Below are 17,637 nucleotides of genomic sequence, written 5' to 3' on the forward strand. Positions count from 1 at the left end.
TAAAACATCACAATCTTTTGCCGAATTTCTAGACCTGACCCAGTTTTCAGACCCAAAATCCATTGACTAAATCCAGTTGGGTGCCCAGGAGAAAGGAACTATGGACAGTAATGGGGAAATTATTTCCTCAGTCCTTCCCCAAATGGGTAAATAGCTATTTGAATCATTGTACACTTTGGAAAAGGGAACACTCAAACATTTCTAATATTTTTGAATTTAGATATGGCTTTACATTGATACCCAGAGCCCTGAAGTGTCATCCTGGCTCCCCTCTCAGAATGAGGACATATGGTGTTCTGGTAATAAATGGAATCCTGCTCAGGGTCGAGGTCACCATGAATCTACTGTACCCACAAATCCACACGATGGTTATTTTACCATTCACCAAAATGTGTAACCAGAATAGACATACGTAGTAGTTGGAACTTTGGCTTTTGGAAGAAGAGTTACTATAGTGGGGAAGGTCAAGTGCAAACCTTTGAAACTGCCCCCCAGTTAAGACAATAAGGCAAAAGCAATATATTTCTGGGAAAGATAGTAATAAATATTATCAATTTTAAACTCAAAAGAATGCAGGTTGGTGGTTCCCATAATATTTTTATTTAATTTACAAGGTTAGCCCAGGCAAAAACTGGATAGATCCCTCAAAATGACATTAGACAATTGAAATTCAACCAAGTAGAAACCCCAATTGCTGTTACTATACCATACATAGTATTTTTGCTATAGCAGATTAACATGGCCTCAGGCCTGGACAGCATAGCTCAGCAGTTGAGCATTGACCTATGATCCAGGAGATCCTGGTTTGATTCCTGGTCAGGGCACTTGCCCAGGTTTCAGCCTCAGTCCCCAGTAGGGGGCTTGAAGAAGGAAGCTGATCAATGACTCTCATCATTGATATTTCTCTCTCTCCCTCTCCCTTCCTCTCTGAAATCAATAAAGATACACTTAAAAAAAAAGTATTAAAAAAACAAACATGACCTCAGTACATGGTAGACATTCATTAATTTGGTGAAATTTCTTTTCTATCCCTATCCAAAATGGGGATTAGAATGCTTTGCATTTGCATGGACAAGGTAGTATACATTTATAATTTTGCCCTTAGGCCATATTATAATACAGTAGATACTTCTATCATAGTCTAATGAGGTTTTGAATGTCTGGACATCCTGTAGAATATCACATTGACCCACTATATCAATGACATTCTAATCAAACTGGATGGACAAAAATGGGCTAGCACTTTGGAGACCTTGGTAAGACATATGTGCACCAGAGGGTGGAAGATAAGCCCTACTCAGATTCAGAAGCCTGACACATCAACAGAATTTTTAGGGGTCCAATGGTCAGAGGCATGCCAGGATATGCCACCCGAACTAAAGACCTCACACCTCTCAAATTGAAAAAGGAAACACAACATTAAATATTCTTCAGGCTCTGGAGGCAGCATATTCTATATCTGGGATCAAGTGATAAGAAAGGCTGCTATCTTTGAGTAGAGCCCAGAGGATAAAGGGCTTTAAAGCAGGACCGGACTGTGGTGCAAACAGCCCTGCCCCTTGGGCCGTATGGCTCAGAAGACCTATGATGTGAGAGGTATCAATGGTAGAAAAAAATGCCATGTGAAATTTTTGGCAAGCCCCAGTGGCACAGTCACAATGCAGGCCTCTGTGGTTCTAGAGCAAGGCCATGCCATTTGCAGTAGAGAATTTTACTCCCTTTGAAGAACAATTTGTGGTATGCTGTTAGACCCTGGCAGAAGGAAAGTACTTAACCGTGGGATACCATGTGACCATATGGTTGCAACTGTCCACAATGAGTTGGGTTCTATCAAACCTATCCCACCAAGTCACAACATTAGGCAGCCTAGCAATAATTCAGGATGAGATGAAAGTAGTACACCTGTGATCCAGCATAAGCAGAACCGGAGGGCAAAAGCAGGTTGCATCAGTACCTCTCCTTCAACTTGCACTGTGGTTGTATGGGAAATTCCTCATGATCAGCTGATGAAGGAGGAAAAGCTCAAGCTGAATCATGGCTAGGTCAAATCAATATGTGGTTGCAGGCTGAAAATAGAAGCATCACCACAGTCCACAGGACTATGGCCTTAAAAAACACTGGTGAGTGAAATTCCTCCCAATGGGTACATTGTACACTGGGTCTTTCACTTTGTGTGGAAAGATAAGTGCCCCACATATAAACTAATGGTGGTGGTGAACAGCTTGACCAGCTGAACAGAGGTTTGAAAGAAGAAATATTAGATTAGAGTCAAGTACATCTGGGGTAGAGCATGTGGATAAATGTGAGAATGAACATAAAGTATAAGGATCTTTATGTCACATGTTAATGTCCACTAGAGAGCATCCACCATGGAAGAAACACTAAATAACCAAGAAAACAAAATGACCTGGCCACTTGATATTAGCCACCTTCTGTCATTAACTACCTCAGTGCTTGCAGAATGGGTACATGAACAGCATGCCCCTGGTGGCAGGGAATGGGAGGCTGTGTATGGATCCAAAAAGATGAACTTTACTTACCAAGGCTGATCCAACTACTGCCATTGGAAAATTCCAAGTTAGCAGACAAAAAAAGGAGTGATCACCCCGTTAGAAATAATTGACCCTGATGATCAGGAAGAGAGAGAACTGCTGCTATTGAGCTGGGGGGGGGGGCAGGGAGGATAAGCTTGGGGCCCAGGACGTCCACCTGAGTGCCTCTTGGTACTTCATTGCCCAGTTTTGATGGCAAATGAACAAATACAGAAACTCTGGCCAAAGAAGGACATGACATCCTGAGAATCAGACCCCCAGGATAAGGACCCTGGGCCAAACCATGGGAAAACTACCAAGACCAGCAAAGGTGCTCTCTGAGGGGGAGGAGAATCTTGAGTGGATAGCGGAGGAGGGAGATGATGAGGTTCAGCTGCAGTCCTGGCATCGGCTGCTGTGGTGGTGGCTGTAATTGCTCCCATTCACCTTCCACTTCTAAATTTCCCTGAAAAAATGGTTCTACTGGGATCCAGGAGGAGGTGTTCCAGAATGTACTTGAAGTGGATCTGAGCAGCATAAGAGTTAAGCTGTCAATACTCTGATAAGCCACTGAGATTCCCCTTTAATGAATGGCTTATTGCCCCAAGCTTTGAGTCAGAGTCTACTTTCCATGAAATCCAACCAGCAACAGATAACAGTTTAAAATTTTGAATAGCTGTAATTTGAGATATAGGTGCGGAGGAACAACTATACTTAGTATATTTTAGAGAAATATTTTTTTAAAGTCATTGATCCTAGAGAGAGAGAGAGGAAGGGAGAAAGAGAGAGACACAAACATTGATTTGTTGTCCCACTTATTTTTGCATTCATTGGTTGATTCTTTTTTTAATCCTCACCTATGGATATTTTTTCCATTGCTTTTCAGAGAGAATGGGAGGGAGAGGGAGAGGGGAGAGGGGAGAGGGGAGAGGGGAGAGGGAGAGGGAGAGGGAGAGGGAGAGGGAGAGGGAGAGGGAGAGGGAGAGGGAGAGGGAGAGGGAGAGGGAGAGGGAGAGGGAGAGGGAGAGGGAGAGGGAGAGGGAGAGGGAGAGGGAGAGGGAGAGGGAGAGGGAGAGGGAGAGGGAGAGGGAGAGGAGGGAGAAACGTTGATGTGTGAGAGAGACATCAATTGGTGCCTCCTGCACATGCCCTGACCAGGGCCAGGGATCAAGCCTACAACTGAGGTACAAGCCCTTGGCTGGAGTCAAACCCAAGACCCCTCAGTCCTCCAGCCAATGCTCTAATCACTGAGCCAAACTGGCTAGGGCCATTGGTTGATTCTTGTATGTACCGAGACGGGATCAAACCCTCAACCTTGGTGTATCAGGACAACGTCCTAACCAACTGAGCTACTGGGCCAGGGGCTTAAAGAAACATTATATACCAGCATTTTAATTGACCTGGAAAAGTTTATGATTAAATTGTAATTGTGAATAAACAGGAAAATGTATAATGACATAATTTTTCATAAAACCCTGAGTACATATATTAAGCTGAATATGTAAATCAAAGAGTGAAAAATACTAAGTTGCAATGTAACACATCTGACAACTTAAGTTGTGATTTCCATATTTTTTTCTAAATTGTTATATGAAGAATTCATATGTCCTGATCTAAAGGATTATTATTGCTATTTGGGATAATACAGCTTCAGAATGTGGCTGAATGTTATATTTAGATGGAAAGCTTACTCATTTCCACATTTGGAAGTGCTAAAATCCTAAAATTATACTTATGTGTTATTTATAATGTTCCTGCTACTTTTGCTTGGACTGAGAACAGGTAAAAATTCAGCTTTCAGACAAACTTACACTACAATCTCCAATCCCCACCATCAGATTGTAGCCCTTGGCTGCTAGGGCAAGACTTTCCCCATTAAGTGACATTATTAGTTCAGAGTTCTTCAGAGAAACAGAACCAGTCATATATATATACATACATACATACTATATATATATATATATATATATATATATATATATATATATATATAATTGACTTACAGGAATTGGCTCATGCAATTATAAAGGCGAAAAAGACTCACAATCTTTCATTTGCAAGCTGGAGAACCAGGAAAGCCAGTGGTATAATTCAGTTTGAGTACAAAGTCCTGAACGGGGGCCAATGGTTTAAGTTCCAAAGCCAGTTCTAAGACTTAAGAATCAGCAGGCTGATGGTAAAAGTCCAGGACCTAGAACAAAGGCCAGAGAACTGGGAACACTGATGTTCTAGGGCAGGAAAAAAAATGGATGTTCCAGTTCAAGTAAAGAGCAAATTCACCCTTTCTCTGTCTTTGCTCTGTTCAGACCCTCAACTGGTTGAGTGATGCCCACTCACTCTAGTGAGGGTGATCTTATTTGGTATACCACTCAAATGCTAATCTCTTCCAGAAATACCCTTGCAGACACAGCCAGAAATACAAGTTTTAAGGATCTTATGAATGGGGGAAAAAAGTTCAGAACAGCCTGTGTAATCTCAATGACATTCCTCAAAATGTCATGTTATCACCTAAACAAAGTAATGTTTCCGAGATGAGAGGAATGAAATGGGAGTCTCCTTAAACTAAAGAGGAGGCGCACTCTCCCTCTTGGGAGCAAGCCCACGCCTTTCTTCCCTTTCAGGCATGCATCCCCATGAGACTTGTAACCAGAGGAGCAATGGGCACCACAGCTCATCCCAGGCTAACCCTCTGAACCTGTCTCCAGGAGGCCCCTTTCTCTGGCTTCCCAGTGAGCTGAGCAGCCCCACCTTGGCTCATTTCTTCCCTACAACTTTTCTAGGGAGCCAAAGCAGCCCCGCCTAGGCTCTCTCCTGGTGCTTCTTCTATTCTAAGCCCTTCCTTGTTGTTTCATGTCCCCAGCTTTACTACACATACTCTCAAAATAAAAAACTAAAAATAAAAGCTTAAAGAGGATATGTTATTTAGGAACCTAGCATAAGCAAAAAGAGGGAAGTTACTTGTGAGTCTCTTTTAATTGGAGGGATTTGGAAAAGACAAGAATGCAACCTAGGTGTGAGGAGCAGGGAGCTTTAATGACTTCAAAACTTCCTCTGTCTCTTTTTGTGCTCTCCATGTCTGCTTCTCTCACTGCAGACTGACTTTCTTCAAATTATAGGGAACACGGCTGCCAAAAACTCTAAATCTCACCAGCGTCCTACAGGATTTGCCATCATAAAGGTACCGATTCCCATGGTCCTATGCTAATGTAATCCCAAGGAAGGAAGGGTTCTAAGTCAGGTGTCCGTGCCTGGACCACCAGGGAAGTCTAGCAGGGGAGGGGTGTTATGATTGGCCTGACTTGGGTTATATGCTTAGTCTTGGACCAGTTGACTCTGCAAGTGAAACAAAGAGTAGCTTCCTTGTGAGTCAGAAAATTGGAGGAAAGTAAGAAGAGCAGGTTGCAGAAAGGGGGTGGGATGTACTGCCAAGAAAGGGGGGTTTAATACAGAAGAAAACCCAGAACAAGAGCTTAAGATCATATACAGATGAGTAATTAGTAAGATTAACCAACAAATAAGCTCTAACAATGACAGAGTAAATACTAAAGCGTATTTTGAAAGAACAGTAGTATGGCCCGGCCAGGCGTGGCTCAGTGGTTAAAGCATCGACCTAGGATCCAGGCGATCAGGGTTCGATTCCCGGTCAGGGCACATGCCTGGGTTGCGGGCTGCAGCCGATCAATGACTCATCATTGATGTTTCTATCTCTCTCTCTCTCCCTCTCCCTTCCTCTCTCTGAAATCAATAAAGATATATTTAAAAAAAAAAAAGAACAGTAGTATGAAAATATCCAGAAGGATACATATCAATGTATTAGCAATGATAATCTCTGGGGAGTGTACAGTGGGGAGGGAGCATAGGGAAACGTTCACTCTTTACACTTCCATAGTGTTTGAAATTGTTATGAATAGATGTAAGTTTATAGTGTGTCAAAGCTAGTGAAGAAATAGCAAACAAAGAAAGAAGACCCAAGACTCCTTTAAAGTCTTTTAAGCAACAGTGATGGTGGTCATTGTAATTAGCTAGTTTATTAATATTAATAATAGGAAGAAAGCAAAGAGAAGGCCAGATATTATAAGTAGAGTCACCTGGAAAGCTTCATTAGGAAGCTACAACTCCACACTCCGCTCTCAGGATACTAGACTGGATTGTGCTTTAATATGGAGTGGAGACTCTGGGCAGTGGCCTTAATTCTTGCCCTTCTGAAGACAAAATTTGACTTTTTCCATGATGGGACAGAGAGAAATGCAACACTGGAAACCCGGGGGTTTAATTCCATGGAAATAAAGACCACTCATCCTCCTGTGCAAGTCTCAAGAAATTTCTTTCCTTGCAACATCGCAAGAACTCCACTTCCACTGATAACAGGAGGTGATGCAGAAGGTGCCCCACTGATAACAGAAGGGAAATATTATATACTGGGAAATTAACAGAGGTATCATGTGTGTTGAAAAACACACCAGAATCTATAGAATGAAACAGCCTTTGATTCTGTAGATTTGAAATGAAGAGAAAATAGCTGTTCTACTCTCTGAGAGAAGAGTACAGTAAGTCTTCACTTAACAACATAGGTTCTTGGAAACTGTGACTTTAAGTGAAACAACGTATAATGAAACCAGTTTTACTATATATAGGCTGATTGATATAAACAAGAGTTAAGTTCCTTCCACATATTTCTGGTCATAGAAACATTACCGAACTTCTAAATAAAGACCCAAAATACTTCTGATATTAAACATTGAAATAAATGTGAGCTACATATATATTTAAGAAAGATGAATAAAAACAAGTAAAATAATGATTTTCCAACCCACTTCAGGGTTGAGGGTGGCCAGATCCTGTCCAGGTAGTTCAGGGCAAAGGTGGAACTCGCCCTGGACAGGAGGCCCTTCCATCCAGGGTCACTCACACCCACATCCACACTCATCAGACTGGTACAGTTGACCTCAGGTGCATGTCTTTGGGATGGGGAGGAAACCAAAGTCCCCAGAGAAAACCCACACGGACATGGAGAGAACATGCCGACTCTACACAGTGACCCCCAACCAGGAATCAATTTTTTTTCCTCATCAAAGTTATAACAAAACTACATTGACTGAACTGACCTTATTCAAGACCTGCTGTATCTGCAAGAGAACACCCAAGTTGATGAAATTAGTAAGGCACTGATATGAGGTTACGAAGTGCATTGGAATCTAGATAAGAGAGAAAAATAAGTGATTAGAGAAATCTGAGGCAAGAGAAAGTCGGCTAGGGATAGTTCACATATCTCTGAGGCCTAGATTGTTGATGCTCCTGTAACCAATAATTTAAAAAATTTAAAAAATGGGGCGAGGGTAAAATTAGGTGATTTAAGGAGATAAAAGCAAGGCATAATACAAAGTGATGAACTGTCTTCCTCAATGAGAACAGAATGAGGATGTGTAATATTTCCTGGTTAGGCAGAATTCGACAAAGTTTTTGGGGCTTTTTTTTGGTTTGTTTATTTTATTTTTCTTTATTTTTATTGTTGACACTATTACAGATGTCCCCATTTCCCTCCCCCTCCTTTGCCCACCTCCACCCAGTCCCCTCCCCCGTTCCCTCTGGCCATCACCCACACCATTGTCTATGTCTATCGGTTCTGCATATATTTTTTGGCTAATTCTTCACCTTCTTTTATCCAGTTCCCTTCTCACCCCTCCCCTCTGACAGCTGTCAGTTGCTTATATATATATATATTTTTTGTTTTGTTTTGTTTTGCTTTGTTTTTAAATTTATTGTTGCCAGTGTTACAGATGTCCCCCATTTTCCCTTCCTTTGCCTCCCTCCACCCAGTCCCTGCCCCACCCCAGGCCTTCCCCACACTATTGCTTGCGTCCACGGGCTATGCCTATATGCATATATGTTCTGTGGTTAATCTTTTCCGGTTCCCTCCACCTTCTGAGATCTGTCATTCTGTTCCATGCATCCATGTATCTGGACCCATTTTGTTTGTCAGTTTATTTTGTTCATTAGATTCCACATATAAGGGAGATCATGTGACATTTGTCTTTCTCTAACTGGCTTATTTCACTTAGTATAATAGTCTCCAGGCCCATCCATGCTGTCTGAAAGGGTAAGAGCTCCTTTTTTACAGCTGCATAGTATTCCATGGTGTAAATGTACTACAGCTTTTTTATCCACTAACCGACTGATGGGCACTTGAGCTGTTTCCAGAGCTTAGCTATGAACATCAGGGTGCATATATTCTTTTTGATTGGTGTTTTGGGATTCTTAGGATATATTCCCAGAAGTGGAATTGCTGGGTCAAATGGCAGTTTCATTTTTAATATTTTGAGGAAACTCCATACTGTTTCCACAGTGGCTGCACCACTGTGTATTCCCATCAATGGTGCACTAGGATTCCCTTTTCTCCACATTCTTGCCAGCACTTGTTTATTGATTTATTGATGGTAGCCATTCTGGCAGGTATGAGGTGATACCTCATTGTAGTTTTAATTTGCATCTCTTTGATGTCTCTTGGCTATCTGTATGTCCTCTTTGGAGAAGTGTCTATTCAGGGTCCTCTGCCCATTTTTTAATTGGATTGCTTGTCCTCCTGGTGTTGAGTTGTATGAGTTCTTTATATATTTTGATAATTAACCCCTTATCAGATGTATCATTGGCGAATATGTTCTCCCATTCAGTGGGTTCCCTCTTCATTTTGTTGGTGGTTTCTTTTGCTAGGCAGGAGCTTTTTAGTTAGATTTGGTCACATTTGTTTATATTTTCCTTTGTTTCTCTTGCCCTAGGAAATGTATCAGTGAAAATCCTGCTACGTGAGATGTCTGAGATTTTATTGCCTATATTTTTTTCTAGGATTTTTATGGTTTCACTACTTACATTTAAGTCTTCTATCCATTTTGAGTTTATTCTTGTGTATGGTGTAAGCTGGTGGTCTAGTTTCATTTTTTTGCATGTACTTGTCCAATTTTCCCAATACCATTTAGTGAAGAGACCATCTTTATTGTATGCTCGACATCTAACAAATTTTAAAATTGTCAGCTGCTATTCTAAGCAAAGACGGAATTTGACTTTAGAGCAGATCTTCTTTTTCTGAGGAGACTCACTGGAGTGGCTGCTTTTAGTTATATAAATGAAGAACATAAATTACCGTTTATTTTGTGGTTTGACAAAGGCTGCCCTTCCTAATGCCTCTTGATATGCAAATTTTCATAGAAAACAAGGAGCCTCCTGGGAGGAAAGGAACCAAGACCTTGACCTCTTGTCTTTTGATATTCTAATTTATGAGAATCCATTTAATAGATTGATATGATCCCAACTGATATCTTCTAGCTGTAAAGAACATAAAATGCACCAGGAATTCACCATGAAAAAAGGGGGCTTCTAAGGAGAGGGACCAAGCCCTATGTGGCACAGCATATAGCTCACAAAGAAGCTCACATCTTATTTGTCTTAGAAAGTGTGCATCCAAAATGCAAGTTAAAATGTTCTCTTTGGGGGCCCAAACCTAGAGAGACCTGTGTTCCATTAGGACCAAAAAGGCTATCATTGGTTGTATTAATAGATAAAATTGTAATGCCAGCCAGGGCTGTTAGTAAACTGGTCCACTTCCCTAATTCTCTCATCAGCAGCTAAACAAGAAATTAGGACAGGCCTCTTTGGACTGAGTGTTTCTAGGCTTTTTAATAGTTCAGGGAGGAATGCCAAAACAAAGCAAACTCCTCAATAATGAATAGAAATTACAAAATTCAAAATTTAGGGTAGTCCAATTGGATTGTGATTTTAACCAAGAAACTTAAAACTAAGTGGTTGCTGTATACTCTGCCTGATCAACAGTTGTCCTTTAAGAAGGGAGGTGGGTGGTTTCTGTGTCATATTTACAAGGAAATTTCAGAAAGATAAATTTGGCTGTGCGTTGCTTACAAATTCAGGGCCCTGGCACACAAATATGGTAGAACTGTGGGCCAAGAATCTCCTTATCCCAGATTAACAAAGTGGGTGACACTTATTCAGTATGCTATAAAACTCAAAGACAACCTAATAAAATGAATCCCCAAAGTGGTTTCCAGACAAATGCTGATCTTAAACAAGTGCTAATCTCCCTTCTACCTCACCAAACACGATTTTTTTCCTGAATTCTTTATCCTGGTTAATGATAAAATCATCCTTCAATGATTCTTTTTTTACAAATCTTGCCATCATCCTTCCAATGGCTCTTTCCTCTCTCATAGATCTCTTTATTCCAGCTGCAGGAGGAGGCACATGACCCAGGGAAGGGAGTTAGAAGGGGAGGCATTACTGAAAGGATGTGCTCAGAAATTTAACCTTCTTTGAGCCAAGGCTATTATAGTGGTCATGGTAGATGACTCTCCAACATTGGTCCCTCCCCAAACGATTAGTCTAAGTCAATAAATCTTCATACCATTGACACTTGGGGTCAGATAATTTTTTTCAGTTTTATTGATAAAATTGACATACGGTTTTGTATAAATTTAAGATGTACAGCATATAATGGCACATGTATATTGTGAAATGATTACCAGATAAGTTTAGACAACATCCATCACCTCATATAGTTACAAAAAGATTTTTTTTCCCCCTTGTGATGAGAACTTTTAGGATGTACTGTCTTAGCAACTTTCAAATACACCACATGGCAGTGTTAATTATAGTCATCATATTGTACATTATGTCCCAGGTACTTATTTATCTTATAACTGGAAGCTTGTACCCTTTAACCATCTTCATCCAATCCCTTCTCCCACCCCATGCCTCTGGTAGCCACAAATCTGACCTTTTTATATGAGTTTGGTGTGTTTTTTTAGATTCCTCATATAAGTGAGATCATACATTATCTTTTCCCTATCTTTTATTTCACGTAGCATAATGACCTCAGACCTCATCCATGTTTTCACAAATGGCAGGATTTCCTTCTTTTTTGTGGCTAAATTTTATTTATATTTAATATCAAATTATATTTATATTACATATATAATATAATATATTATCTTTATCCACTCATCTGTCAGTGGACACTTATCTGGACTGTTGAAAATAATGCTGCAGTGAATGGGGGGGGGGTAGGTATCCCTTTGGCACAGTGACTTTGTTTCCTTTTGTTTCTTTTGGGCATATACCCAGAAGTAAAATTGCTGGACCCTGTGGTATTTCTATTTTTAATTTTTTGAGGCAGTTCCATAGTGTTTCCCATAGTGACCTTTCAATTTATATTCCCATCAACAGCGCACAAGGCTTGGGGTTAGATAATTCTTGGTTGTGGGAGCGCTGTTCAGTACATTCTAAGATGTTTAGTAGTCCCTGGTTTCTACCCATTAGATGCCAGTAGTAGTAGCCTCACCCCAACTTGTGACCAAAATGTCTCTGGAATTGCCAAATGCCCCTGAAGTACAAAATGTCTCTAGGTTGAGAACCACTGGCCTAAGCTATTCATTTTCCAGTGTTAGGTTAAGGACTGGGCAGGCCTCCCAGTCCTTCCAAATTCCCAAGCCTGGCTAATGTGGCGTTAAGGAGCTGTCCACTAGAGGGCTTCTAAAAAGTTTTCCTAATTCTTAGGAAAGTGAACCCAAAAAGAGAGTCTTTTTCTTGCTAGTTGTGTCTGCATGTAAGTACTTAAATTGCTGCAGCCCCCTCATAACCATAGGGAACAACTTTTAGGATGAAGCTAATTTAGAGGGAGAAATATAGAAATGTAGGGATGTAGAGAAATGCAAGAAATTTGTATACTTTAGTATTGAGTTGCTGCTCTCCGTCTGTGCACTTACAGAAATCTTATCTCTGGACTACTCTTTATTTTTTAATGTATATATTTATTTGGGTATATATATATAAATATATGCATATTATAAACAGCAATATATAGAATATGCTAATATACTCTCAATTGTGTATATGTAAATTTTAATATATTTTTATGAACTTAGATGGAGGCATCTCCTACAAATATTTTTTAATGTAATAATTTTTCACATAGTATTTGTAGGAGATGCCTCCATCTAAGTTTATGTGGAACTGCTTCATTCTTTTTATTTACCACAAATTATTCAATTTTATAGATGAAGCATAATTTATTTAACCAGTATTCTGAAGGCTTTTATGTGTTTTTTAAAAAGTCATTTCTCTAATGCAAAGAATAGTTCAATAAATTTCCATATACATGTGAGTATGTATCTGGAATAGATTTCAGATCAGGAATTGTTAGGTAGAAGTGCATGTGCATCTGTGACATTGTGGGTAATGTGAAATGTCCTGGGCAGAGGGTAAACTGAGTAACACTCATTAACAACATATGCCAGCACCTGCTGCCCCATACCCTCACGAATAAAATCAGTTTTCGAAGTTCTTGTGCTTTAGTAATTTCATGAAATACAATATTGCCATTTTAGTTTGTATGTCTCTTCTAATGACTGAAGATTTTTATTTAAGAAGGAAATACAGGAATTGCTTCTTCCTATATTTGAGAACCATGTGTAATTTCTAGTTTTATGAAATGTCTGTTCATATCTTTGTCCATTTTTCATTGGATATTTAGGTCATTTTATTATTGACTTTAGGAGCTCTTTATGTATTAAAGGAATTGTCCCTTTGTGACATGAATTGCAAATATTTTCCCCAGCATATGGTTTGTTGTTTCTTTTAACTTATGGTGGCTTTCTTTATTCAAGAATTAAACATTTTTTTATGTGATTCATTATATCAGTCTTATCTTTTATGGCTTCTGGGTTTATTTCATACTTAAGAAGGCTCTACTGTACTCTGAGGAAGGTTTTTTAAAATTTTCTCTTTTATGTAGTTTTTATGTGTTTATACCTTAAGTTTAAATCTTTGAACTATTTAGAAATTTTTTAGTGTAATGTCTTATTAAAGAATCAAACAGTTTTTTCTGAACAATTGTCCAATTGTACTGTGTTGTTTTCTTTCTTTTAGTTTGTATTTATTTATTATTGTATTTTTCCCCCTAGTTGCACCTATAAGCAATTCTATCCATGTCTGTTTTTGCTCCCTGCCCCAAATTGCTGATGAATTCTCCTTGGCTGCTCACTTTCTCTCTACCTGTCCCATAATATTAGGGATGGGTTACGACTTCTTTGTTATAACAACCATTATGGCTTATTGTGATATATAATATGTATGAACCCAGCTTCTGGAGCCAGAATGTCCGGTTGTGTCTGTTGCATACTGGTTGTGTGTCCATGGCTTCTTAACTTCTCTTTGATTCAGTTACCTTACCTATTGTGAGGATTAAGTGAGCTCATGCTTATAACATGTTCTAAGGATTTTTTTACATGTGAAATCTCATCTAATCCTCACCACAACCCTATGCCATAGGCACTATTATTATCCCCATTTTCCGACGAGGAAACTGAGACCCAGAGATGGTAAATGCATTGTACAAGTTCACACTACTAAGAGATGCAGAGTCGAATGCGAACCCAGACTGTTTGGCTCTAGCCTGCGCTCCTAGCCCCTTTGCCATGCTTCAAGAACATAGGTCAAAATGCTGAAGGGAAACATTCCTTCTTTTACACATGCCAATCGCTCCTTTGCTTCTTTGTTATCGTACTTTTTGGAATGCTTACTATGAAAAAGATGTTCTTCTGGGAATGGTATAAACAAAAAGCAAACAAAGAAATAACCTACAAGTGCTATGGTAACCAAAGAAATATGTAAACTCAGTATGAGATAAAATAGTCTAATTAGTGATTTTTTATAATCAGATTTACAGTTAACTTTTATATAGGTCATGGTAAATTGTTCTTGAATCCTTAATAAATGCTTTTGGCATTTCTCAACAAAACTACTTCAAAACTTCATTTTATTTTCTCTGTTTAATTCTGTTTAATCTGGATAAAAAAATTGCTTTAAGCAAATCTGATGTAGTCACTACTTTCTATGAGTTAGCATGATAGATTCAGTTTTTATTTTCTTTGTGCTATGAATTACTGACGGCTTTCTAAATTATTCTAAGATTCTGGATTTCAATGATTTATTATTTGTACAATAATTTCTGCAAAGTTGCTGAAACTTGACAAGTCTATAATTAATTACACATATTAGTCTAAGCAGTTGGCTCTGACATGAAGTAGGTTTTGTTTTTCTCATCCCTACAGTATTTTCTGTCATTATGTCATCACTTGCCACTGTATATAAGGATGCCTCAGTTCTATTTTAGTGATGGAAACAGCATTCATATTTGTGCAACACTACTTGAAAATCTCCTTTTATTCTGGCATACAGCACTGGGAAAGAACAATAGACACACCAAATAGTATTGAAGCCTAGCAGGGAGTCCCAATTTGAAATTAGGCAAGTTTCAGGCCTGAGCAGGGATGTCTGACAGACTGGTAGGGTGGGCCTTGAAGAAAGACCAAATCAGAAGCAATGCACTTGAGTTTGTAAGAGAGCTCTAATAGGAGAATAGTGCTCTGTGGGTAGCTTGGTGACTGTCATTTAGCTCGTGCTCGCTCTTAAGTCTCCTGAATGCGTGTCTGGGATCTAAGGAGAGAGAGGACTGCAAGTAAAAGTCAAAAGTGCTATTCCACATGAGCTACCACTGAAGGCTGTAAAACATCAACACCGCTGGTTTGAATTCCCCCAATCAGAACTGAAGCCAAGAGAAGCAGCACCCTCCTTCACTGCCTCTGTGGTGTGCTTGGTGAGAGGCACCGGCAGGCAGAGCAGTGGCCGAGACTAGTAAGAAATGCCATGCCTGTGGTAGCAGAGCAGAAGCTGAGTGGCCCCATGGAACAGAAGCAATGTCTTTTGGGAACTTGGTGGCTGCAGTGCCCATCAAATGATCCAGAAGCCTCCTAAACATCAACAGAACCCAGTAGAAGGAACCATGCCAGCAGAACAGGGCCAGATCCTGCTAGGGAAACACAATGCTGGTGGACAAGCTCCAGGTTCCAGTGAGTGACTGTGGTACCTGATGGGTGTTTGTGAGCATATGTGAGACACCCACTGAAGATGCCTAAACACCTCACTAAAGTGATATTTCAAAAGAGGGCTGAAGTCCTGCATTATGTAGGTGATGCCATGAATGGATGACTACTGGTTTATGCCTCTTAATGTGACCTTATTTGTATCTACAAGGTAGTGGAAGCTGGGCAAATGGATATATAAAATAATCTAGAGATCAAAAGTCATCATTAGAACTGTTGGGGAATATCTGAAGGGGGGCACACAGGAACTAGTATCATAATAATTTAGAGACAAGTAGAAAGTGTAACATCACTTTGTAGTCATGGGCTACCACGTTGCATAAGGTTTATTTAAAACTAAATAACCTAGACTTTGAGAAATGTACCAGTTTGGACTCTGGTCATTGCCTCATAGAGGTCATGGAGCCAAACCATGCCTGCATGAGTCAGTGTGGGATTTTATCCTCAAAGGGAAAGGATATATTTATACTCTGAGAGCAATATTTGCCTTATTTACCCTACCTTTAACAGCAATAGCAGACAAGTTAAACCTCAGGAGACCTATCTGCCCACAGCCCCTTCTAAGAGGTTCTTCCCCGTAGGCCTCTTCTCTAGTTTTACTTCTGCATAGAGTCTTCTTCTCGTATAAAATGTCCCTGTCAACTTAACCACAATTGATAGGTACAAGGGCAGTTCTCTGATCCAAGCAAAACCAATCACCTATTTAGTCAATAACCTATGAGTTAATCTATCATGAAAACTCTGTCAAATGGGAATAACTGTAGCTAATTAGTCTGATGAATGTCATCTTTCTTTGGGAGGTGTTCAACCGATAGCAAAGGCAAAAACCAAAAGTCAGAGATTGAGAAAAGTGATTAGTAGAAGTCTATGAGCAGAAGGAAGAACAGGAGAAGCTAACATGAGCTAAGGTAAGCTTCTCCTTATGGCGAGAGAGAGAAGAGGGTCAGTTTATTGGTGACATCTGACTCAGAGCAGGGCGATCTGATAAGAGAGTAGCTGAGTCTCCATTCTGAAGCTTGGAATGTGGAGCACACAAGGAGGGGTCATTTGAAGCTCATACAGCTACTAGAACTGCTGGACATCATGAAATATCTTCCAGTTCTCAAGCTGTGTTCTGTTTCCTTGAGTCCTAATAGCCTGAGGACGTCTTTATTCCTATAACCTAGATCTTAGCTACTACCCCTGCCACACTGTGACAATAAATCTTACAGTTTAAAAAGTTAATACCAATTAAAAGAGGTAGGAAAATGTATTTGTTTATAAGGCTTACCTAATAAAGTTAATAAAATAAGAATGACAATCAGAAATCAGAATTTAAGAAGATAAGCTAGTCAATACAGGGTGGGGCAAAAGTAGATTTACAGTTGTTCATGTAGAAAACAATACACTACTTAATAAATAATAATATAAGAATAAACCGTTTCCTGTACTCAAAACTGTAAACCTACTTTTGTCCCACCCTGCATTCTAATTCCAAGGATCTATAATTGCTATGTGTACTTACAATAAAATTTGAAGCTGAGCTTCCAGGTATCTAAGGCAAAAAGAAAACAAAGAAGAACAAAAAATATTTGAAATATTTACCTCTCTTAATTTTTCCCTTTCCTCTCATTTTTGTAGATGACCAGTTCTGTGCTTTCTTCAAGATGAAGTATGTGTAGTAAGGATGGGTAGTGAAGTTGCTTGGAAAATTTTCTGGCTTTTATTTCAAAAGGCTAACAACCCTCAGTACAGATGAGAAATTGCAGGTAGAGACAAAGTGACGTGGAGAAAGCTGAAGTAAAAGGACCTCCCTCAGTTTAGGAAAAATAATTCTACAGGTTTATTGGAGGCCAAGGGACTTGGGAACCTGGATCATACTTTCAGGCAATATTTCAAGGGAGGGAGCAAGATTGACTCCAGGAAGGAATTGCTGCAGGTTGCATGGGACTCAAGACATGGAATTCTCAGCCTTGGTAAAAATATCCATGCTGCAAATCTGGTGCAGAAGCAGTTAAGAGCTGCTAGGCCTGAAGGGATGCTGCAGACAGAGTGTGGTCAGGACTGTGAGCAGATAACCAATGACCGGTGAGACTTTCTCTTACCTGCTCGATGCCTTGGCCCTGCATAAGATTTTAGAACCATGAATAACTCTGGGAAGATGGAAATCAAGCTCCAAGAAT

Source organism: Miniopterus schreibersii (assembly GCF_964146895.1).
Source record: "Miniopterus schreibersii genome assembly, chromosome: 1".
Classification (NCBI taxonomy): domain Eukaryota; kingdom Metazoa; phylum Chordata; class Mammalia; order Chiroptera; family Miniopteridae; genus Miniopterus; species Miniopterus schreibersii.